This window comes from Rhynchophorus ferrugineus, unplaced genomic scaffold (assembly GCF_030347505.1).
Source record: "Rhynchophorus ferrugineus isolate W39M unplaced genomic scaffold, kcgeb_rfMv2 rfM1, whole genome shotgun sequence".
Classification (NCBI taxonomy): domain Eukaryota; kingdom Metazoa; phylum Arthropoda; class Insecta; order Coleoptera; family Curculionidae; genus Rhynchophorus; species Rhynchophorus ferrugineus.
In genome coordinates this window covers 82628510-82655651 of record NW_027472580.1, presented here as the reverse complement: position 1 = coordinate 82655651, position 27142 = coordinate 82628510, and the positions used below count along the sequence as shown (strand labels likewise).

Here is a 27142-nt window from a genome sequence, read left to right as displayed (position 1 = left end):
AAATACTGCAATAATTTTTTAAAATGAACATGTTGCTATTAAGGGTTATTACAATCTCGCTAATAACAATAATCACCAAAATTACTATTTACTTCTATATAGCCTATTGTTTTGAAACAAAGACTCGTACACGTATTTTAGCGAAGGGCTAATACATTCTTAAATTCATAGAATTAGCAGTTTTAGTTACTGTTTCTGGCATCTTCTGTGACGTTCATGTAATAGTCCGCAAAATGATTAAAAGAAACACGATTTTTCTTGAACGACAGAATACTATCTGTCCTTTGAGTCAGGAGATCCCACAATCTGCCCTATAAGCAATAAGTATTTCTTATGTCCATATTATGTATAAAATTAATTAGTCTTATTCTAAAGCTTATTCTAAAGTCTACATATGTCCAGTAATCAGATCAAGTGGTGATAAACGTTTTAGTTTACGCAATTCACTATCATATCGCATATTTAGCTGATTAGCGAGTACATTGGGATGCACTGACATTCTTTCGAAATACTTCACACAAACACGTTGAATTACACTCGTTATAGGTTCTAGAGGAATATCGCGTTGTATCACTTTATTTGAAATATAGTACGGAGCATCAACAATGGCACGCAACACCTTATTTTGGAACCGTTGAATGATGGATATATTAGATTTGCTAGCGGTACCCCATAGTTGGATTCCATATGACCAAATGGGCTTGAGTATAGACTCATACAGCAATACCTTGTTATCTAATGATAACTTGGATTTGCGCCCGATGAGCCAATACATTTGATACAAATTAAGTGCAAGTTGTTTCCGTTTAGAGAGTATGTGTTTCTTCCAGGTTAGGCGTCGATCTAAGTGCATACCAAGATATTTAACATGCTCTGCTTGGGATAGATGACGATAATTGATATTCACTGGTGGACATGTTCTTCTACACAGGCTAAACGTTACATGCGAGGATTTTGTTTCATTGAGTTTAATGCGCCATGTCTTCAACCATAATTGTATTTGCTCCAGGTGGGTTTGTAGGTTTATTGATGCTGTGACTGGATCTTCATGGGATGCTAAGATTGCTGTGTCGTCTGCATATGTTACCACAGTACTTATTTTGTGGTGGGCAGATCGGCCGTATACAGAAGATACAGTACTGGACCCAGTACACTACCTTGCGGAACTCCTGGATATATAGGATTTAATTCGGAATGTTCATCGCCTTGATTTACAATAAAGTGTCTGTCAGTGAGATACGATTTTAGTAACTGATAGTCCGGATGAGGCAGAAGTTTCTTTAGTTTAACCAGCAAGCCCGTATGCCATACTTTGTCAAAATGCTGAGATATATCTAGAAAAGCAAGGAAGGATATCTTACGAGCCAATACAAGAAATAGTGAGAGTTCGATGTAAAGGTGCACACTACATTCTTACGAGAAAACGAGATACTGGAAAAAATTATGACCAGAAGTGATCTCCATATGTGGACGTCCCAAAATCTACAACAATTCAGGAAGATACCTGGTTGTATTGTTGCAAAAAATCGACATTTTTCGCTTTTTTTGTCGTTTGGATGCATATGGTCCTTTCGGAACTATAAAACAGTACGCTGTTAATATAGAGGTGACGGAAACACACTGAAGGAGTGCTCTCAATATGATTCTTATAGCGGCGTTTTGGACGCGGTCCAGTTTCTTCACGTATGAAGGGGTTGTGGTGATATACTAGTGGCACCCATAATGTAACTGGCGTCTGATCAGTACTCGATACATATTACTTAGTGATGATCGGTGTGCTCCCCAATAAGCATTGGAGATTAATATTCATTTGTTACATTCGATGTTTCGAATATTCGATATATACTGTTATACTCTTCTTAAACAGTGCAACATTCTATTTAATAAAGAGATAAAAAGAGAAAGAGAGCTTATATTGTGATATATGACCTAGAGAATTTACTGGCATTATGTTTTATGGTAATCTAGTAAACGAACAAAATTCCTAGGGCAAAATTTAAATTTATAGGGGATAAAACGTTAATGACGCTCGATGATACTCTTTCCTTTTCGCTTAATAGCGTATAGTTTTGTCCGTAAGGCCTCTGGTGCCCATGCAGGTGTAATTTATCGCTTTCGCTAGATCCAATCAACGTGATTTATATCGACCTTTTCGGAAATTATTACCCACACTCTTCAGCAGGACAGCGAATTTTGTAAAAAATGTCGTCAAGCTTTTAAATTTATGCAAAGCTGAGTTCAGGAATTATTATATGTTTTTTGAATATATGCCTCTCCAATTACTCAAGGTGAAAGATGTAGTTACAAGAAATATATATTCATATTCAAAGGTTTGTTTAGTCGATATTTTACTAATTAATTAGACATGTATATATTTTTGGTCGGCTTCGTAGGCAAATTATGAACTAATAGTATACTACTTTCGAAAATTTGAATTATTCTGTATATTTCCCAGGAATATGCATTTTGAAAATGACGATCTATATGAACAGCTGAGATAGAGCAGATGGGCCCACTGACTTCAATTATCTACACAGATTTCACTAAAGGAGGAATCCTAGACGACTATTGTTTATTGTAATATAGAGATTGTGGGCCGCTTGAAAGAATGTTAAACGTCTTCCATCATGTTGAATATATATGAATAATATATATGTATATATAATATACATGAATATATATATATATATATATATATATATATATATATATATATTATGCTGATGAATAGATTTACAAAATTTCACATTTTTGGAAATTCAAAAGATTTATTGAATATAAGCCCATCAACTTTCATTATGGTATTATTTCTCGTATATTAGAACAAAATTTTCTTTTTCACAGTCTCATCTAAATATGTTTTGTGCCACTCAATGTGCAAATATGTCACCCACTGTAAATATTATGTGAAACTTACTGCATGTGCACACAATTCAAGGTAATTGTAGTGTAACGATTAAGATATATATTATAATATAAGCAAATATATTAATGGTTGCAAATTTATTGAACAATCTTGTATAATGTGCAATTCTTAAACATGCGACTAATTAATATTTATATTACCGTGGAATAAGAACAGTAAGAGAGACTAAACATTGAAAATGACTAACAAATATTAAATAATAATTGGATAATTTTAACTATATTTAACTCCGAATATATGTTAGCATGGATTAAATCAACATCAACATATTAAACAAATATTAATTATTTTAATGTTATTCACATAGTGAAACCTATATATTACACCGATAAATTATATGTTATATTTTAATATATTGTCTCTAACACCGTATCATCTCTTGAAACAACCTACCAAGAGTATTCCAAATAATATGTGGTTAACTCACTTGAAATTTAAATAATTAGAAAGTTTTCAAAAATTGATTAAAAATTATAATAATTTTTAGTCGAAAAACTATCGTTGTCAACTGACACATTGAGCTGAGAGCCGTTGTTCACTTTAACACTTACTCGTTCACGTTCACTTTACTATTCGTTGTGCCTGTTAAAATCATTACTACTAAGAAACTACCAGATGTTTTTTATTAAAATTAATAAGAATGTTACTGTCCTTAACTGTCCTTATTTGAGAAGATATATTTAAGTTATTAGGTCGATCAAATAAAATCTTAAATATGATATAGTCACATTCAGTCAAATTTTTGCAACCAAACGGTGCTGCCAAGTCTACCTTTTGTACGCTGAATTGACTCGAAAAATAGGGAGATAATAAAAAAATATATAGAGAATCATCTTGAAATATGTTTTTCATTATTTAATTATTACATTGTTACTAGTCGTTTTCGTCTAACCTACAACTTGTCTTTATGATTACTTAAATCTATGTATAAAACTAGGAAGACCCCAGGAGACCTCTGTCTCTGGTGAAATAATGCTTATACATGTCACTGCTGTATTTTCTATTATACGCACCTCACTACACAACACTACACAAAATCAGATGGTTTGATTCTTTTGAGTCTGTGTCCTGTTGTGGTCGTATCCAAAAGCTGTGATATTTCAATATTCTCATGAGAATGGAGTCTTTCCTCATGCCCTCTTGCAATTCTCTTGATTTCTTGACTGACTGTATGTAACTGAAGATCTCGATGTAGGTAATCAGTTCTACGGTATTTGGGTGCACCCACAATACCCCTCAGGACTTTGTTCTGAAATTTTTTTACTTTATTTATATTACTCTTTGCAGAACATCCCCATAATTGAACTCCGTATGTCCATATATATTTCAGTATTTGCTTATCTAATAGCAATTTATTATGTGCTGATAATTGTAATTTTCTTCCAATTAGCATTTCAATAGTACATTTTCCTATATTTCAATTCCAGTTTTTTTCTTTTTTCTTTATATGTTTCTTCCAGGGAGGTTTTGCATCAATACTCATTCGGAGATACTTAACGTTGGTGCTGTATGAAATGATTGAGTATTATTTAATCTTATTGTTGCTTGTATGGTCTGTTTATAGATTGATTAGTCAAAAAAATCTAAAAACAATTTGTTGTCCGTTGGGTAAATATGATGGACAAAATGATGAATATTTTGAAGTAAGATATCGGTTAACTAGTGGATGAAAAATAAATAAATACTTAATTTGAATTAATTTAATAAATAGGAAAAATTGTTAATTTAAAGTGTATTACTTCTAATCACAAAATTTAGATGAATAAGAAGGGATTTAAAATATCTAGTCAAAATTTTATCAATCATTATGTATTTTCTTTACTTTAGTTACTTAATTGATAAACCTAACAGATTTTACACTTTTGAATATTGTTGTGTTTTTAGCCTATCGATATTTTCAGGATTCTTTGCATTTTATGCAAAGTTTATCTTCAATTTGCAATAATAATTAGCTTTATTTATTTTGTATTTGTCTCAAAATAAAACTAAAAACCATACTTATTTAAACGCAATACCACCGAATTAAGAAAATATTAGTGAGCTTTATTGTAGAGGTTAGTGTCTAAATTATAAATCCTCTGTACTTTCCTATATATTTAAGTATATGTTATAGATAGCACAATTATTTATCACAGCAAATTTACTATTTTTCTAAAAATACTTCTAAAATTACTTATTATATGTTAATATTCATACGCATCAAAAATAGTACGCCAGTAAAATATATTAAAGTTCAAAATTGTGGATAGTACCTATGTGTACTTATCTTGCAGTCACACCATGTTGAAACATTGTATAAGTAGTTCGAATATGAGGAATATGAGGGATATTTTCTCTGAAATTTAATCAAACAAAACAATCCTGTGGAGTAGCCATTTTGTGGCCACTAAAATATATTAAAGTTCAAAATTGTGGATAGTACTTATGTGTAATTATCTTGCAGTCACACCATGTTGAAACATTGTGTAAGAAGTTCGAATATGAGGCATATGAGGGATATTTTCTGTGGAATTTAATCAAACAAAACAATCCTGTAGTGTGACCATTTTGTGGCCACTAAAATATATTAAAGTTCAAAATTGTGTATAGTACCTATGTGTACTTATCTTGCAGTCACACCATGTTGAAACATTGTGTAAGAAGTTCGAATATGAGGCATATGAGGGATATTTTCTGTGGAATTTAATCAAACAAAACAATCCTGTAGTGTGGCCATTTTGTGGAATGGGGAGTTTGAACTTTAAAAAAAACCCTTTTCACATGAATATTTATTACGTTATAGAGGATTCGATCGCCAATGATATATAGGGTAATTTCACTTCATCCCTTCTGTTTTATACCAAGAGAAACATAAATAAGTTGATTAAATGTTAATATAAAATACATAAACTAATTTTTTGGATAATCAGGTATATAAATATTCTTTTCCATTTAATTCTAAAATTCAAAAACACAACCAGAGAAACCAAGTACGCTATTTAATTAAGTATTTTTTATGAATCAACCTGAAGAATTTTCGACGGACATATCAAGAATTATCAGAACCATCTAACAGAATTGGAGTTAAAACACAAATTTAGGCAACTGACATCGACAAAATCGTATTGTTTCTGATTATTACCGCCGTTACGTGCTTTATTAAGTTTCCGATACGGTTTTCGCCCCCGCATAAAGCAAATAGTTTCGTTCCTGAGTCCTGTGGGACGCGTGCAGGTGTAATTTATGACTCTCGCTTGATCCAATCATCGTGATTTATACCGACCGTCTGCGAAACTATTGCCAATACTTTTTATCCAAACGGTAGATTTGTCAAAAATCGTCGCCTAATGGAATCGAATTTATTTTATCGTTGTCTTATTCCTCGGTTATTTTGACCAATTTAATCTTGTTGACAGTGAGAGGGCAACTACCTTGCAGGATTAATCCTAGTAAATAGTCTACTTCCTTCTAATCTCGGGAAATATCTGTATATACGAGGTAAATTCAAAAGGTAGGGGGGCTTATTTAAAATATAGTTGCTATAACGCTTGTGTGGTATTTTACGACTAAACTTATTTTTACTTAATCAGGACTCTGATATATATTTTTAATTATACTCAGTGGACAAAGACAAAACTGAATAAATATGTGTTAGTTAATATACAATACCAAAAAAAATTGTATAAATAAAACAATAACCAATCTATATATAAAATGAGACAAAAATAAATAAATATCATAAACCTAAATTTAAAGTGTAACATAATAACACAATTTTTCCTTTTTTCATGTTCTGGAATATTTACTTTGTATTTATGAATTTGCTATATATAGCAAAGTACAAATTCATGGCATGTGCAGTCTTATGCGTTCATGCCCGTCTCCTCATTTTCATGGCTTTCGATGTCTATAATCAGATAGATTTCTTTACTTGTTCATTTTTTTCACCATAAATTTGGATACCTCTTATTTCAGGCTTTCTCTTCACCATAACTTTCATTTTGTTTTTATTTATTGTCAGTTGTAGTAATCAATTCATCTGCAAGAGCAATCGAATTTACAGTCTTCTTTTGGCGATTTAATATTTCTTTATTATATCATCCATTGAGATTATAAATAGGGTTGGGTATAAAGTTTCACCTGTCTTTGTCGGCTTTTAAAGGTTTTTAAAGGTTTTTTGTTTATCTTTATATAGTCTGCAATGGTGGCACTGATATTTATTCGGTATATTTACTGAATTATTCCTAACATTTTATACCTATCTGTGTAATTATAACCCATATTATTTCTCTTCTCACTCTGTCAAATGCGTTTTTGAAGTCATAAAAATAATTTCATAAGAAAAAATATGGATGAATCTATATACCTAATTTTGTCATAAAATTAAATTTACTTTATTAAAATGCTGGTGATACTAAATATATCATTGTAGATAAATTTAATAAAAGAACGAGTCAAACAGACAGGCATACAGTGCAAAACAATTGAATTTAAAAAAAACATGTTAAATAATATAAAAAGAATATTAAGTTTAACTACTACACAACAGTTTTAAATCAATTTAATTAATAAAATTTATTATATAAGATCATAAAGCTTATATAGTTACAAGTGAAGGTAGCCACTTTTCCACCAGCTTGAAACAAAATTTCATAAAATAATTGAGTGAATGTATCAGACGTTGAGAAATAATAAAAAATAAATGTTTCAACCAAATACTTTTAATGACATGCTTTTGAAAAAAATGTTATTTATCAGGTATAAATTATTCAACGCCTTATCTGAATATTTTTCCAAATACATAAACCTATAACGAAAAGCTAAATTTTTATTTTAGTCAACAATCGCTAATAAAAAAACAGTTCTATTCCTTTGAAAGAATTCTCTTTCTTTCAAATGCCGATGTCAATCTAAAACAAACGACGTCTGGCAAATAGAGATTTAAGGGAATTGTCCCAAAGTGGCACATTTCATCTTGCTTTCGATTTTTCTCATTCTTTCCAAACTCTAATTACGCTTTAGAAAATAATTGAAAAGATTTAATTTCGAACTTGTTGATTTTACAGATAATTTAGTTTCAATTAAGTTAATTGTTAGGTATTAAATTACTCATAATAGAAAAACTCCACCACGGTTTTAAAATCAATCAAATTTAACAATATGTCAGCTGAGAAGTCTAAAATATTACATTTAATTTAACAAACCTCTGATTTACTATTATACTTATTATTATTATATATTATACTTACTATATTACTATATGCTACTTACTATATTACTGTTAATATACGCTTTATGATGTATTTAACAATCTTAGGCCCTTAACATTTATTCTTTAGTAATTTTAACAATGTTAGCAATGTTTTTTCCCAACCACATAATCTTAAAATGAATAAATTATGTTTTATAAATATCCATTCTTAAGACCTATTTATGTGTATATTAATCTTCATAAAATTATTTTAACAACCTGATTACTCGTCATCTTGGATAATTTATTTCAATTTGTTTTGTTTAAATAATAATGGCTTTCTTTCGTTTTATTTTTATATATTTTTAACAATATTTTAACATACAAAGCCGACATTATCCTCTAATAAGCTGACGTGAATTGTGGTCTTATAATGGGTTGTACGTTAAACATGATTTTATAAAACGAGGATTGTCTTTTATATTACGGGATTATGAATAGAATATTTGACGAAATTTTAATATTTTGATTCTGATATATGTACTCAATGCTTTTTTTATTAACAGAAACATGTTTCTTCAAGAAACAACTAAAACCTGAAATAATGAATATTTTTGTTTCAATATTGAATATATTTCTTCACATGCTTATGGTCCTTTATGATTCTACATGCCGACATATGGACGCTTCAGAAATAGTAATGAAGTACGAATCTAAAGTTGGTACACACAAATAAATAAATAAAATACAAATAAATAAATAAAATTCAAGGAATCCTCCACTGTCTATGTCTACAAAAAGACTTTTCAAATTCAAATTCATATTATTAGGGATTATTAGGGATTCTAATTTGAAATATAACATTTTTTTCTTAAGAAATTATAAATATCAACATTATCAAATTATCATCATATCAAAATATCAAACAATGTATCATTGTATTACTAGTAGCTCTAAAGTATATTAATATTCTTCTCTATAAATTCTATTAATAACAATTTAATGTTGCTCTCAAGTTTCCAAGTAAAAAACCAATCAAATATTACCCGCAACAAATATATGTATGTTATTTTGTACATGTCTTTAGAATATGTTAGAATAGGCTTTAGAATAAGTTAGAATAATATCTACAATAAGGTTTAGATTATAAATTGTACAGCAGATCACTTACTGAAGCGATTTTCTACATGCCAGGATTATATGTTATATTATATAGCAGAAATCATTTGATAATTATTATTGCCCACGGGCAGAGTGTTGAAGTTTTAAGACATTAATTTTTTAAAAAATACTAAATCAAATGTAAACTAGCTAACCAAAGAAGTACATTTGTAGTAACAAAAGACGTGAGAAAAAAGAAGAAGTAGTAAGGACGTGAGAAGCTTAATAAAAAAATGCTAAATAGTGCGTCACCCTGACAATATGATACTACTATACAAATATGATGTAACCTGTCTTAATTTAAATCCTAACTAATCCCTTAAAGGTGGAAGAATGAACTAAATAAGGATAAGCAATAAATTTTTATGTTAAAGTAAAGGCTGACTGATTGTTATTGTGTATTTTAGGTGGAAAATATAATTGAATAAATTTCTTACTAAGGTATGTGAAAGAAATAATGCATAAAAATGTTAAAGAGCTAACAACGTAATTTGAATTACTTGACACAGGACCGTTAGAATAAATAACGTGATAATTCTTTATATACAAATAAGTTTAAAGATAGTTATCAATTAGTATAAAAAATAAGTCGTGATATGATGTTCTGTTAGTATTTTAACATTATATCAATTACTATTTTAGCTATTTACTTAATAAACTTAATTGTTATAATCTTTATGTTATTTTCATAGTTTCTTACTTATCTTTCTGAAAAACTCTTCATAATAAATACTTTCAATTTTTATAGTGTTGAGTGAATTATAACACATACATTATATGTTAGTTATTATGTTAGAATATTATGTTATATATTATGTTAGAATACATTATATGTTAGAATTTATGTTAATAATTCAAAATATCAGCAGGATTCACTATACATACTATTATCCTAAAATATACTGGCAATGCTCGAAAATTGTTTAAACAATTTTAGTTTGTGTTTCGTTTTTTTAATTATATGAGAAGTTGCAGATATTTAACACATATTCATTTAAATATATAATTTTATATTATATAGTCTTTTGTCAAACAAAACAGTCACATACAGTAGATATTTGGAGTATAAGTGAAAAGGAATATGTTCTACTTTATAGAGTATACGAAATCTTAAAAGATAACTTCGAATAAGTTTTGTATACCAATTATTCTGGTTCATGAATAATTTGAAACATTAATTAATAAATGTGAGTTCATTTTATTATTTAAAGGGTTCACTTTTGGTTAATTGGTATATTTGTAATTAAATTCCGATGTCAAAAATTAAAGTTATTTTAAGACAGGAACAAGTTGTAGTATAATTTTATAATTTATATTGAATTACTACATATCAGTGGATAAGTTTTATTTACAAAGTCAATATGATTAATTTGAATGAATTACGGTCGAATTTCGTCTACTAGACGATCACTGGTATCCATTAAAATGTTAAATAGCTTCCAGTAAGAGACCTTCACATTATATGAAACTTTTTTATAAAGTACCATAGCCAAACACGGGTAACTTATACAATATTAATTAATTATATCCGTATTTCAAATGTAAGCGTAAATATAGAGCCACATAATCATTAATCACCCAATAAGGATCACATTACGGCATTGATTAATCGTTGTATAATAAGTTTCGATTGTGTAACTTATTGAGAAAATCAAAACACATTAAAATCGAACAGTATTATGAGATGATTTGGAAAATAATTGCGAATTACATTTAATGATAGCAGTAACGTGTTAATTTATACATATAAAATAGAACAATATAATAATATATTATAGGGATTAAAATAACAGATCACTTCACAGGTGCGTATTTAATGTGACTTATTGTTTGTAGCATTTTCGAATAGATAACAAAGAAACAGAAACAGGGCAAAATTAGGAAAATATCGACACAATTTTTATAATAATGGGATATAGAGTCGTTTCAAAATAACAGTGAATTTATGTCACCACGAATGTCTATTGCAGTTTGTAAATTATTTTTAAAATCGGACCGTAAATGCTTGTAAATGTAAAATTCTTCAAAACATCAGTAATAATAGAGAATCAGTGATTATAAAACGTTAAAAGTTGTTTTGGCACTTTGCTAGTTTTGATGCATTTCAAATCGCTGCTAGATATATGTAACTACTCTAATTGAAAATGCTGACGCCAGTATATGTCAGAGTCAGAAACAGAAAGCATATTTAATATTCCCAATACCAATTCACATTTGAGGCCTTTTCCGGATGACATCATGGCATTCTGCTCTTCTTCGGATCCCAGGAAAGCTTCTGAGATAATGTAAAGTTATTTGAATGGACTTGCTCAGTGGACTTGGGCAACTAGATTCACAATATCCCCTACAAAGTCTTCTATAGTACATTTTTGCAGAAAACGGCATTACTAGGCTTCATTCCTGGACTACATGCCGACATATGGATGCTTCAGAAATCGTAATGAACTACGAATCTAAAGTTCGCACACACAAATAAATACATCAAATATAAATATGAAGCAGTATATGTCAGAGTCAGAAACAGAAAGCATATTTAATATTCCCAATGCCAATTCACATTTGAGGTCCTTTTCAGATGACATCATGGCATTCTGCTCTTTTTCGGATCCCAGGAAAGCTTCTGAGATAATGTAAAGTTATTTGAATGGACTTGCTCAGTGGACTTGGGCAACTAGATTCACAATATCCCCTACAAAGTGTTCTATAGTACATTTTTGCAGAAAACGGCATTATACTAGGCTTCATTCCTGGACTCTGTATAACCAACGAAATCCTGTTACTTGGTGTTTACTTCGACCAAACACTTACTTGGAAAGAGCATATATACAATTTGAGACAATAAACCAGTATAGACTTATAGATACTTAAATTTATTGATAATCGCAAAAACGGACTCAACCAAGATGCTATTTTACATGGTTATAAAACTATAATACGTCCCATACTTTATGGATTATGGATTATGGAAGCTTTCTATACAACACCTCCTACACATCATATCTACCAATGCTTGAAATAGTTCAATATCATGTCCTGAGACTACCCCTTGGAGCATATAAATCTGGCCTAGTTGTTAGTCTACAATGTCTTGCTGGTATTGAAACGCTTAAATATTCAAGACGATTCAAACTAATTCTTACAGCAACCTACAGATTTTGCTCCATACTGACAAGCAACAAAATAATTAATCTATCCATTAGGAGACCCATTACACCGTTATGTAGGGCAGGATCTTTCAAAGACCAGTTCTATAAGATTATAGACATGATCAATCTTAATATAGATATACTTAACGTTTCCAGCTTCACAAATCTCCTATCATGGATGTTTCCATTGCTGCCCACAAATAGACATCTAATGATTCACAGCAAGGATAATTTTGGTCTTAGAATCCTCAAGAGCCATCTTCTATAGCTGTATCCAAGCTATAAAGTTTTGTACGCGGATGGTTCCAAGTCATCCGAAGGAATAGGTGCAGCTGTTTATAGATCCTCTAGAATAGAAACTTACAAGCTTCATAAACATTCATCCATATTATCGGTAGAATTAAGAGCCATCTGGAAAGCTCTACAGATTGTGTTGGAGGTAGAGTCTGACGATTGGTTGAACGGAAAAGAAGAATACCAATTGTTTGGGTCCCCAGTCATGTGGGCATAGAGCGTAATGAGAGAGCAGACAAAGCAGCTAAAGAAGCCACTCTAAGTGGTAGATATATTCTTAGCTTTCCATATTATAAGGATATATATCCCATTATTACGAGTAAAATCGATGGTCTTGTTCAACTGGAGTGGGACTTGCTGGGGGGCGATAATAAATTGTGGTTTATTAATCAAGACTTTTTTGCTTCTATGACCTTATCTACTAGTAGGTATAAGCAGGTCCTTTTAAATATGCTAATGATCGGTTATTGTCAGTTCTCGCCTTCATATCTTATGACTGGCGATATTCCTCCGTTGTGTGATTATTGTGGACTATTAAAAACAGTTTTACCGTTAGTTAAACGACATGTTTTACCATCGTGTGAGGCTCTGCGGTCTATTCGAAATAGACATAACATACCTAGAAATCTGAAAACTCTTTTCACTTCAAACACATTAATAATATATTTGATTATTTACATGAAGTTAATTTACAATATTCTATTTAATTTCTTATCTCATATTTAACGCTTACGATTGGTCTCAATACATTAATATATTATGTATTATGAATTATAATTTTTATACTGTTATTGTTTTATATGTGCTTTTAAGTCAATTTTATTCATTTATTTATTTTTATATTTATCCGCTGTGTTACATATTGTACTTATAATATTGATACATTTTAAATGTATAATGCTTATTTAAGTTTTATCACGTTTTATGTATTGATTGTTTATTATTTTATTTACACAATTTGTTTATAATAATAATAATAATAATAGTAATAATAACAAAGCGTTTCTAATCAGTACTCCTAATATTAACGAGATAATAAAGGGTGATAAAGAAGTTAATATATATACACATCGATATTCAGTCTCTTCAGAATCAAATATATGAAATGTATCAAAAAGTGAGTTTTTCGATATTGTGTTAATAATAACAGTATTAATCTGGGAACTATTTTCAGGATTCTCTAGAATGTGCAACTCTTTGTGAATAGTTTTGTTGAAAACAACGCTGAATAATTATGCACAGTAGATCAGATTGCATAGGATGGTCATGATATGGCCACAGAGTATTACACCTTCCTTCCTATCCATTTCACGTATAATCCTATTAAATTAATATGGAAAATGGAGTAGCAAAGAGTTGGACATGTTGATCGAGAGAGATTTCGACTTGCGGAAATAAGCATTAACTCAACATCTGACACACAGAAATACTGTAATCACAAACAAGTGTCTGAGATTATTATATAAATGAACAATTTAGTAAATAACGGTGACTATAATAAATAAATTTATGTGCATAGATATGTTCGAATGTACGAGTAGCGAATGGACACTAATTCCTTTTCAGATGATATGGCAGAAGATGAAATCGATATGTTCGAATGTACGAGTAGAGAATGGACACTAATTCCTTTTCAGATGATATGGCAGAAGATGAAATTGGTAAAATTTTGCAATAAAAATGTACGAAGGTAGTAACAGAGAAAAATAAAGAGTAATGCCATATGAAACTGATCATATCATATGCATAATAAAAGTAAAATAACAAACTGCTTATATCTAGACGTCTCACTCAACTATGTTTACCCAATTGTATTTGCATTACTTCTAACTAAAATTGTTAATTAGTTGAATTAGGCCTCCAGAGAAAACTAAGCTTGAACTCAGTTTAATACAAATAATATTTAATGCAATTGAAATAAAATAAAACAACCCCCTCTATGAACTATTGTGGCTGTATATATAACTGTAGTTTTAGTCATTCAATAATTTATGCATTATATATAATATAACGTTAAAAAATAGTTTGTTTGTTTACGTTTACTCATTAATATTTTTGTTTCATTATTTTATTTACATTAAAATTTTGTTATATGCCACAGCCAATATAAACTAAAAATCAAAGTTGGTGCGACAACACTGTGACATTGCTACGTCATATATTATATTGATCTAAGCGCATTGTTATTTTGGATATATTATTTGGTGTAAATGCTTTCAATTTTTTCAAAGATCGATAATATTGAAACAAATATATAAAAAACAAATAAGCGATTCATCCCAAAATTCTTTCAAATATATTATCCAGGCAATAATTTATAAATTCTCTAATTTATTGTAATATTGTAGACATGAACCAAAAAAAATATTTTTTCCTTAGTAATTAGTATTTAGATGTGCATATTAAAATATTGACATTATATTAGTATAAAGGACGCCCAATCTTGATATAAAATTTTATAGTGTTTGATAAAAAAAAACAATAAAACTTATAATTTCTTACACGAAATGCATAATTTGATTCATGGTAAAATATTTAAATTATTAAAAAAGTATTTTAAATCCTAAGACCTTTTAAACTGAAAATATATATCACTAAAAAATAATAAATAATATATAAATCACAATAAATAAATATTATATCATCATAAGGAAATAACTGTCAATTAATATCTCTGAAAAATAACGAATAATATATAAGCCACAATAAATAAATATTATATCACATCAAATAAATAGTTGTCAATTAATATATCTGAAAAGTAACGAATAATCTATAAACTATAATAATTAAATACTAAAAAATAATAAATATATGACAATCAATATCTCTGAAAAATATTAAATAATACATAAATCATTTTAAATAAGTATTATGCCATAATTTCAAAATATTATGTTATAATTGTAAATATTATATTATAATTGATTATATCATAATAAGTAAATAACAAACCTCGGAAAAATGTTAAATAATATATAAATCATATTAAATAAATATTATATCATAATTGTAAGATATCATATTATAATTAAAAATACTATATAATAATTAATAAATATTTTATCATAATGAATAAATCGCAAATTAGAATAACATGCTAATATTTCCTACCTTATTAAGTCAACTTTGAACCACTTAGCGGCATAGACACAGTACACTACCATCAAAATCGAGACTGACACCGAACGCAATATAAACATTTTGTATTTTTTGTTACTTACTGAATTCGTCCGCTTTTTTTGGGAAGGAATGCGTACCTTATCTGTATACAATTTTACCTGGTTTAACTAGAATATTTTATACATTATTTTAAGATATATAATTTATATTAAATATTTTTATATTGTTCTAATTTATTTTTTAATACTCAATCAAGTAAAACCACATAATTATAAATATTAAAATTTTATAGCACTTAATGTTTTTAACGAGAAATTCAGATTTTGTATTTGGGGGTTTAAACATTCCTCATATGATTATTTATTTGCTGTGCTGACATTAAGGACGCATTACAGGTATTTTTTTTTTTGAAATTATACATATATATATATATATATATATATATATATATATATATATATATATATATATATATATATTAGAGTTGGGAACTATCGACTGTTTAGTAATTAACTACTTTTTACTATCGACTAGTTACATTCGACTGATTTTTAACGTTCTGGCTCTGTCGTCCTAGCCGCGACCTTGACAAAAATGTACCCAATTTATGCTTACATAGATTTATATGTAATATATGTAGTTTTATGATTTTTTTGGTAGTTTGCATGTAAATAACAATATATTGTGCATTAATATTATAGAATTTTGGTACGATATTTTTCGAGAATGTTAACGTAAAAATAAAAAAAATTAAAATGATAAATAGTAAAATATTTTGACTGTTTTTATGGCAATAATATCTAATATTTCCATTACTTTCTCGATTTTTGTTAAAAAATATTTCCGTTCAATTATAAATAAAGCATTTATATCACTTTATTTAGATCATATTTAATTATGTCATAGATTAGTTTTTTTCTATAATAGATATTTGTTTAATTTTTATATAGTATTTATAGTTATATACATCTTTAGTTTTTAGGTTTGGTTTAAATTCTATGGTATTGTCTATTTTTATTATGGTATAATATTTAAATATAACAACTAACAAATTAAAATACAATAAAACATTTATGAGGTATTATTCTATTCCATAGAAAAATTACATTTCCTTTTACGGATTCACAGAACATTTAAATATAAAAGTAATTTTACTTCATTTAAAATTAAATTATAAATTGCATATTATGTATTATCATTATAATAGTATTCGGTAATTTTTTTTTTCTTTTTTAAAGTTAGTTGGTGAAGGAATTTATACTTTTCCGTCTCGCTTATACTACCATTGGAAAATATAAACACATATAAAATTAACTGCCCCAAATAATTATCTCCATCCTTTCCTCTCTCATAATTTATACAGGAACGGATTCGTACATCTTCATCTGACATCAAGAATTGAAAAAAACATTCGAACAGTGCATTTAACTGAAAATAGTAATTACTATTTACATTTTTTTTAATTACTATTTTCAGTCGCTAGTTTTTTGACTATCGACTGTTTCGACTGTTTTGTGACTATTAACTGTTTCGACTATTTTCAGTCGATAGTTCCCAACGCTAATATATTGAGTTATATAAATCTCCTTTTTATCAACGATGGCTTTTCTGGATCGGACCTACTGTTTAACGTGGGCTCCTAATCACGGTCCTCGGCAGAATCCAAACCCACGACTATCACAACAGTAGGTGGACCCACCTGACCCTCCATCAGCATGGAGCCTTTGTTCATGTCCTTGGGGATAATCCTTAATAACTTTATCAACACATTCGACTTTCAGGTCCTTATACAGATCGTTGTTACCAATATACCATAAAGCATCAACAATATCTCGCAATACATTATAGGAAATAATTTTATCATATTTCTATTGCTTTGACTGGTACAACGCCAGAATCGAACACCATCAGTCCACACTGATTTCAAGGCTTGTCAGTAAGATTATTAGATACCGACAAGGCCGAATATCTACCAAATAACAGTAGATATTTTGCACTTCAGCTTGAGTCCTTCACATGGGGCTTCCACCCGGGTAAACATCAAATGTCGTGCCAAGATATTTTGATCAAGAACGCTTGTTGACGAAATCAATATACACTGATTTATGGTGGTTCACTTTTCTGTCGAGAATTGTATTTTGGCAAGTGTGTAGCTATCTAGTAACTCTTCGTTTGATTCAGCATTGTTATCTTCAATGGCTAGATTTGCGGCTTCATCTGAAAATATAGTGACTATATTTCTATTGAATGTATGCAAATCCCAAAATAGGCATCTTCTTATTTGATCTTGAAGCACCGGTTAGTTATGTATCACCCTAAAATGTTTAAATATTGGTCAGGGAGAAGTATTTCAATCTTCAGGATTTATTGATTTTTTTAAATCTACATTTAATAAGATTGAATACATTATTTTTACTAATAACAAATAATTTTAGCAAACTAACTGAATTGCATTTTCGCCCAAACAAAACAAAATTGGAATGCTAATTGAGATTAATTCGCGATATTTGATAAATCTTGCGTCCACGTAAAGTATAGGCACTAGTCTCGCATACGGTCACAGTCTCGCATAAATCACATCGATTCGACCTAGAGAGGGCTATAAATTATGCATGTGTTTGCCCCCCAGGACTCCTGAATAAAAATAACCACGTCTAGCGAAGAGGAAAGCAAATCAGAAATTGTATGAAGCTGGTAAGACCGCAAATATTTTTGACGAACTCGCCCTTTTTTGTTTATTAATGCTCTTTTGTCCACAAAATTCGCACGCATTTTATGAAATGCTTTCACTAAATTGTTGAAATAGTAGAATATGTAGTTAATTCATAATAGCAGTGACACAGGAAACGTCCCAATGTTGCAGCAGCTACTCTGGGTTTTAGTACATTTGGGCTCTGACATATAACAAAATTTTAATATAAATAAAATAATTGAACAAATATTCTATTAAATATAATTTATTTAAACATTATAGTACATCAAATGCATTTATTATCGAAGAACTTGAAACTAAAATTAATTTTACAGCCACAATAATTTATAGGTTAAAATTGTTTTATTACATACACATTGAGCTTTTTTCCACACTAGTATCCGTACGATTCTAGAAGAGTTTTTGTATGTAGTAGTATCCCCCGAAGGCCCAATCCACTTAATTAATAATTGTATATCTAAGTAATGTATTTTACTTTCATTAGAGCATATTTATGTTTTACGCTTAGTTCTTGTTTCTTTCGATGCAATGTATACTTGTAAAGTCATTATAAGTTATTATAATACCACTATATTTTTCTATAGTTTGTCCTGTTACTATCTGTATATATCTTTCTTGGTACTACTTTTAATCACTGCATTTGCCATCTCTGCAAAACATTTAGCGTTATATCTCTACTCATACATAACCAAACGTTCACGTATATTCTGAACAACGTATATCTTCCTCGACCTGAATATCTATTTTAATAATTCTTTGCAATACCTCATATCAACTCATTTGGATTAAAAATTGCAGATAGAGTGATCTACTATGTATCTTTTCTCAGGCTTAATTCTAAAAAGGTAAATTACATAAAATGCAATTAAATATTTCATTTATATTTACCGAGGAATAATTTGAAATAGTTCATTCTTTAACATGATTTCCTCGAAACTTATTTTATGTACTTTAAGCCATTCCTTAATTGCAGCCTTTGTTGATGAACTTGTTAGAATTTTCTCCAGTAGTGTACTATATATATGGGCCATAACAATAACTGATGGTTCCTCCAAGTTCTTTAAAAGCTGATTTTGAAACTACTACAAAGACAAGTTATGGTTTATTTCTTCTTGATAGTCACCCTTGGACTTAGAGAAACACTAATTCTGCACCAGGAATAAAACCAATACTGTTTCCAGCATGAAGAACTATATGCATGCAATTAATTATTAATAAATGTTATGACTATCAAAATCTAATCGATGGTTGTTCCAACGTTTACCTTTTTCCATGAACCTTTGTTGTCTTTATACTATATTTATTATCATCTTGTCATGAGCAACCCATTCTGAAATATTCATGCCTCTTAAATTTGTAAATTGATATAATTTAATACAATTATTTCAGAGAAAATTGTTAGTCTGGAAAGTATCCACAATGATCCAAAATACTAGAAAAAGATACAGGTATTTGAGACATGTAGAACATCCGTTCATACATTGTTGGATAATATAGGATTTAAGTGGTGTAAAGATAACCCACGAAGGGGATTAATGGAACATCCAGAGATTGCTTTTAAAAGAATACAATTTTTAAAAACATATAACAAAATCAAGGGAGAATTTCACTTTCATTCACTGCTGTTAGCTACTGAATGGCTAAATATTCTCAAAATATAAAGAAAAATGTTAATTAAATTCATCCTTCAACAAATGTCAGTCAAATCCCATCATGGCTATATTGAGAAATACAAATATTATATATATAATATCTCGTACATCAAATAGTTCGATGGACTATACTTTAACTTCACCGTCTAATTATTCACCAGGCCAAGAGTGACATATATTCAATTCAACAATGTGATTTATCTACTTTTTACAACCTGGTATGCCTCTTATGACAAACATACATATATATTATAATATTTAATAATTCCCGATATTCATTTGTGAATGAACATGAATGTGAATGAACTGATGATGAGGAAATGGGTCCAGTTTTATGTATAACGATATAAGCAATATCAAACTAGCTTCAACATCCTGAACCTTAAATTCATTATTCATTAATTCATTCATTAATTATACTACAGGATACCAATTGAAATAAATTATTTAATAAAAACGAATCAATTTTGATTTAGATATATATTTGGAACTATATTATCAGATCGTTCATTCTAAATGAAGTCGGCATCCTCTGTGAGTTACATAGTACCATCCTAGTGGAATAACATGTCTTCTAAGGTCATATTGTTGAATTTCCAAAAGAAATCATCATTCTTCTGACGTGCTTCCAATCTATAATCTAAATTCACACTGGTCAGTACCTTCTTGTGAATTCAGTTCGACTTTATGAACCTCATGTAAGTTCTGGTATAATTTTGTATACAGCAGTTATACTTGTTAATGTAATCGTTCATCCGGAAACGCATCTACAAACGCAGCATTACCAAAAATGATTTTGAGGTTAATGCGGTTCCAAATTGTTGTTAGTTAATCCTAATAAAGTTAATAATTCCCTAAGTTAATAACTAATCTTAACGAACGCTCATTTTATAATAACCATTTAAATTTGCTGCTCAGTCGTGCGACTTGTATTGGATATTTAACAGTGACCGAATAATAAAAACAGATTAAACGAACACGTGCTACCAGCATCGACCCACCTTTATTTAAAAAAAACAATATGTATCACGTATCATATAACTGCTTCATTAATCGATTAATGTTAATTATAAGGTACGTAACGATAGAAGAAGACGACCAACTTCTTCTATCGTCATAAAGAAGTAACAATGACACAAAAATATTAAAATGTGCGTATATATATGTGTTCTGTGCAACTATATCTCTTTATTGGTGAAAATTCGAAGTATCAATGTAGGAAAGTTCAAGTCCAACAACAACCTAAGTTAACTAAAGAATTCGATGGTTTTAACATTTCCCTACTCACAGTACTACTTTTTCATTCATTATTCAGACATTAAGTATATAAAGATATAAATTATGGAATGTCCAAAATTATATTTTCGACATACATTACTTTTTTTGTAATTTGAAGAAATCTGCTGCCGAAGCACATCTAACAATTTCAGAACCTGGTGCTGATACTAGTCAATCTTAGCATATAATTGTCGGTTTTGGATTCAAGATTATAAAAGTGCTGATTTTGGTTACGATGACAAAGAAGGGCTTAAAGCATCAAAAAAGTTCGAAGACAATGGATTGAAATTTGCGAAAACCCAGCTCAAACTCTAAAAGGACTTTCAGATAGCTTACCAATTGATGAAGCAACTGTTTCAGATGTTTATTTGAGATGGAAAATTCATACAGAGGAAAATTGAAAATGCTTACAAATTGACGATTGTTAATAATATTATTTTGAACATCTGAATTTTATTGTCTATCAGGCAAAAAGGAATTTTCTCTGAAGTACTATGACTACCTATAAAAAATAGATCTATTAATATTAAACGAACTTGAGCGTAAAAAATAGTGGGTCAGTCCAGAAGAGCCATCTACATCAACGTCGGAGCCAATTACTCAGACCTTAAAGTCTTGATCTACATATCGTACTATTAGAAGGGTGCAGTATATTACCTGCTGCTAAAGCCGAATGAAACCTACTGCAGCCGTTAACCGGTGTCAATTAAGCAAATCGCGAGAATAACGCATTGTTGCAAAAAAAGGTCAACAATAGCGACTGCTTCAAAGCCAATTGTATTCCAAAATCTGGCAACGCGCTGCAGCAGGTATTAAAGATATACTGTTGCAGCTTGAGTGGAAAATCCTGTAAAAATCAGCGTATTCACCAAATATAGTGCTTTCTGACTACCACCTATTCAGATCCATACTGCTTAGCTGGCAAACGGTTTCGAAATACCAAAAGAATTGCCGAAAAACTATCAATGTCTATCCAACATCGTTATTTCGTCACGGTATAGATATATTTATCAAAAAGATAGTTAAAAATTGTAGAAAATAATGACAGATATTTTGGTAAATTTATGTTGTACCAATGTATCTAAACAAGATGTTTTTAAAGGGACAAAATGTTCAGAACACCTGCAAGCCCCTAATAAAACGTATTAATTCAAATATTAAACTAACAAAAACTTCGTTTAATATTATCATTGAGACAATACGATACCAAATGTCATATCAAATCATCCATAAATCTGATTATAAAATTAACTTTATTTCAACTAAATGACGTGTAAAGACGATTTCTAATTTCCGCATTTCCACTTTGGATCCCCTTTCGCAAACGCGGCCTAGGAATAGAACAAAGGAAAAAGCGAACAACAGAAAAACGAAAAGCAGTTCTCACATCATGGACATTACTCTTAATGATTAAATCTGACAGACGTCGTTTGTCCTGAATGGAAGCCGTTGCCTTTCTCTCCGGTACAGTATCAAATTGAACATAAAAATAGACGAATAACATCGTAAAAATAAATGCGAATCGTTGACAATTTTTGATAAATCCTAGATGGGAACAAAAAGTATAGCCAATAGTATCGTAGATTGGCCGATATAAATCACGGCTCGATCTAGTTGGCGTCATATACTATAACTGAATACGTCCAGGAAAAATGTGTGTTCTGTTGAGAATTAATACGTATGATGTACCATAAAAAATTGTATTAAAAACCAAGTATTAAATAGTTTATTGTGTTACATAACACAAAATACCATTGTCGGCTCCTTAACCATTTTCCTGAAACACTTAAAAAATCATTAACACCATTATCAAAATTCGGCTAAATTAATTATAAAATTGTATTGATTAGTTGTTAGTAGGAGTTATATTGAATATATAATCTATCCAAAGAAGTTTTGTAGATACGTCATCTAAATTTGTGACAACTCTGAGTTTTAGTTCTGTTTGGCTTTAACATACATCAAAATTCTAACCCATATAAAATAATTAAGCAAAAATACTGCTATCAATGTTACTGTATGTTAATTTATAGAGTTCAAATCTGTAAAGCCTTTACTATTATTTCTCTCCTGGTACATTTTAACCAAATGCTGATGTATATGCTGAACGATTACTCACATATCTGTGCACATACATTTCTACCCTCTACACTAATATTTCATACAAATATCATATATTAATATCATATATTGTTTCCGCTCTCATCACCCTGTCTTAGAAATTGGCAGCATTGAATCATATCATATTCAGAAAGTTTCATTCAAGTGAATAACTAAGCTGTTAATTTCCGATCAATCTAATACTTGTTTACAATTCCATCATTTGTCAATTATTTCTGCAATATATCTGACCGAGTTCTTCCAAACCGAAGGTCTTATTATCCATTTATATGTCCAGCATGAAGTATAATCTATCTCCAATGAATTGTCAATAAATATTGTAACAAAAAATTTTAATCCATTGTTATTCTAACATTTTCCTTTTTACATCAACTTTTGTTGACATAACACTATTTTTATTATCATCTTACCATCCGACCATTGGGTACACTGGTCCCATTCTAAAATAACCACGTCTCATCTAAATACATAAAGTCCTGCTTCATTTTATTATATAGTTTTAAAAATTGTATTCTTTTAAAACCAATATCCGGAAGTTCCATTAGACCTCTTCGATACCTTTCAGACTAACAGTTTCCTTTGAAATAATTGTATTAAATAATGTTTCTATAACTTTATACTCACTACAACTACTCACTGTTTTTATAAATTTCATATATTTAATCTCTGACAAAGCTGACATTAAGCTGATCTTGATTCGTCACCCGCTTCGCATGAGGACGGTTTTTATTTGGTGAATTCAAGAAAATATTTTTTATATTTTGAGATATTTCAGTTACCATATCTATATATAGAGTAAACGTTTCATCACTAACAAACTTTTTTAGGCGTCCACTGCATTCACCGTCTTCGGTGCTTATTTCGCCACGTCAAAACTTAACATAACATGCCTTGATAGTTGATTTTCCTAGGGTAGTGTCCAGAAACTCATCATCAAGCCAAGTTTTTGCTTCAACTGTATTTTTCCCTTCAAAAAGAAATATTTTATCAACATGCGACATTCCTTTTTATCCATTTTTTTTTCACAATAACAAATTGAGTTGTTTCACTCAATATGTTATAATTCACAAACTAACGATCCGACAGCTGTCAAATTTATACTCGCGTCTTTTAAGGGTTAGGGCTAACTAAAAAACATGGATTTAATTCTAGTAGCTCTATCTATGTGTCAGACCGGGGACTTTTCATTACCTGTTATGTCGGGTCATCCTATCCCATCTATAATATACCTTCCAACAAAGCGCACACATTAAATTTTTCTCTCTACGCAAAATGTAAAATATAACTTTACATGACTATACTATTCTTAATAATTTATTTTCCATACTTAGCAAAGCTCATTACTAGTTCCAACAATACGGGAATAATAGAAACTACCACAAAATCTTAATAGCAGTGCTAGAAATTTAAATAGTTCGTTTATAATGTTTTAACACCGACATTTTCCGTTTTAATATGCTTTTAAATGTAAAATTTAAATATTTGTGTTCCGATTCAAAATGTCCTGTCGGCATTTTGCAATACAACGCTGCCAGATTTTGATTTTAAAAACCTACACCTACAGCTTAACGTGGGTTCCGAACCACGGTCCACAGCATTAAAGCCTACCGACTGGCGAGTGACCAACTTTAGAAATCATCCCAGCAGACATCCGGTCTTACCCAGCCTGGTTACTGGAGGATTGGGATATTATTCCTAGTTGGATTTTGCCCTATTGCGTAAGGCTAGCACAAATATTAATCAATCACAAACATAAATTTACGACCATGTCCCAGTAAGATTCGAATTGTCTATATATTTTGTGTCGCCTATGTGATGACAATTCCTGGTTGCTTGATATGGGCGAAATTCGTTTTATCGGAATTTATTTATTTGTAGCCTATAGTATAGAAAATATTAGAAAATATAGACCCAAAAATATTAGACTTACCTTAGATTAATATATAAAGATATTAACTTCAATAAATTTCAGCTACAGTCTATTCAAAATAATAGTGAACATTAAACTATAATATTAAAATAAATTATACGTTATAACATTTTAGTTTCATTATCTTATTTGCATTAGAATATTGTAGCATATAAAAGCTGAAATAAACTAAAGGTACTGACGTCTTAAATTGACATGACTTGAGTTCACTGCTATTTTGAATTGACTATATATCCTACACTTATAATTTCTATTATCATATTTTTTATTTACTATTATTTACTGACACATAGATATCGCTACTTGAATTAAATTCATATGTTTTTAGTTAGCTCTAAGCTTCAAAAGGTGCGTGTATAAATTTCACAGCTATTGGATCATTAGTTTGTGAATTATAGCATTTTGAGTGAAGCAACTTTAGTTAATGTGAAAAAAATGGATAAAAAGCAATTTCGCGTGTTGTTAAGATATTGCTTTTTAGAGAAAACATAGAGGTAAAGCAAAAACTTGGCTTGATGCCGAGTTTCCGGACACTGCCCCAGGAAAATCAACCATCAAGGAATGGTATGCTAAGTTTAGACGTGGTGAAATGACCGAAGACGATCAACGCAGTGTACGCCCAAAAGAGGTTGCTACCGACTACGAAAACATTTAAAAAATCCACAAAATGATTTTGAATGACCGTAAATTGAAATTGGATGAAATAACAAACGCTCTAAAGATATCAGCTGAACGTGTACTTCATATCATTCACGAATATTTGTGTATGAGAAAACTCTGTGCACTGGGTGCCGAGGGAGCTCACTTTTGAGCAATCATTCGGAGCATTGTTTGAAGATGATTAATCGCAAGAATCCTGAGTTTTTGCATCGATATGTGAGAATGGATGAAACATGGCTCCATCATTTCACTCCGAAGTCCAGTCGACATTCATCCGAGTGGACTGCACACGATGAAGCTGCTTCAAAGCTTGGGAAAATGCAAGAGTCGGTTTATGTTAGTTTATGGCATCTGTATTTTGAGATGTGCATGGAATAATTTTAATTGACTACCTTAAAAAAGAAAGGACCATCAGCAGCGACTATTACATAGCGTTATTGGACCATTTGAAGGGCGAAATAGTTGAAAAAAGGCCGCATTTGAAGAAAAAAGTGCTGCTTAACCAAGACAATGAACCATGTCACAAGTCAATGAAAACGGTGGCAAAAATTCATGAATTGGGCTTCGAATTGCTTCCTCATCCACCGTATTCTCCAGATCTGGCCACCAGCTGGGAAGAAATTTTCGTTGAATGAAAAGGTGATCGACGGAACTGAGGCTTATTTTGAAGCAAGGGACAAATCGTACTACAAAAACGGTATCGAAAACTGGAGGGTGGCTATAATCATTGTATCACCCTTGAAGGGAATTATATTGAATAAAAAAACTTTGCCATTAATTTTGCCAAAAAAATGTGTCTTACTATGGTAGGCCGGGGACTTTTCAATTGACCTGTTATAACGTAATATAAAATAAATAATGCCAAATAATTATCGACTTTCACGTTAAATCTACACCTTCTCGCTATTATGTAATACAGAAAAAGGAAACAATAAGACTCTCGAATGAGTTAATACAGTTTACGAAGT

The 27142-nt window shown here is 30.0% G+C and overlaps 1 long non-coding RNA gene across 2 annotated transcripts in view; it reads right to left on the bottom strand.

Moving 5' to 3' along the window:
* Positions 1 to 15868, bottom strand: part of LOC143200640 (uncharacterized) — a 159226-nt gene extending 143358 nt beyond the window's left edge. For both annotated transcript variants that reach the window (XR_013006765.1, XR_013006764.1), the window contains exon 1: positions 15812 to 15868. This is a non-coding gene — a long non-coding RNA (uncharacterized LOC143200640). The remainder of the gene's footprint in view (positions 1 to 15811) is intronic.
* Between the last annotated feature and the right edge of the window lie 11274 nt (positions 15869 to 27142).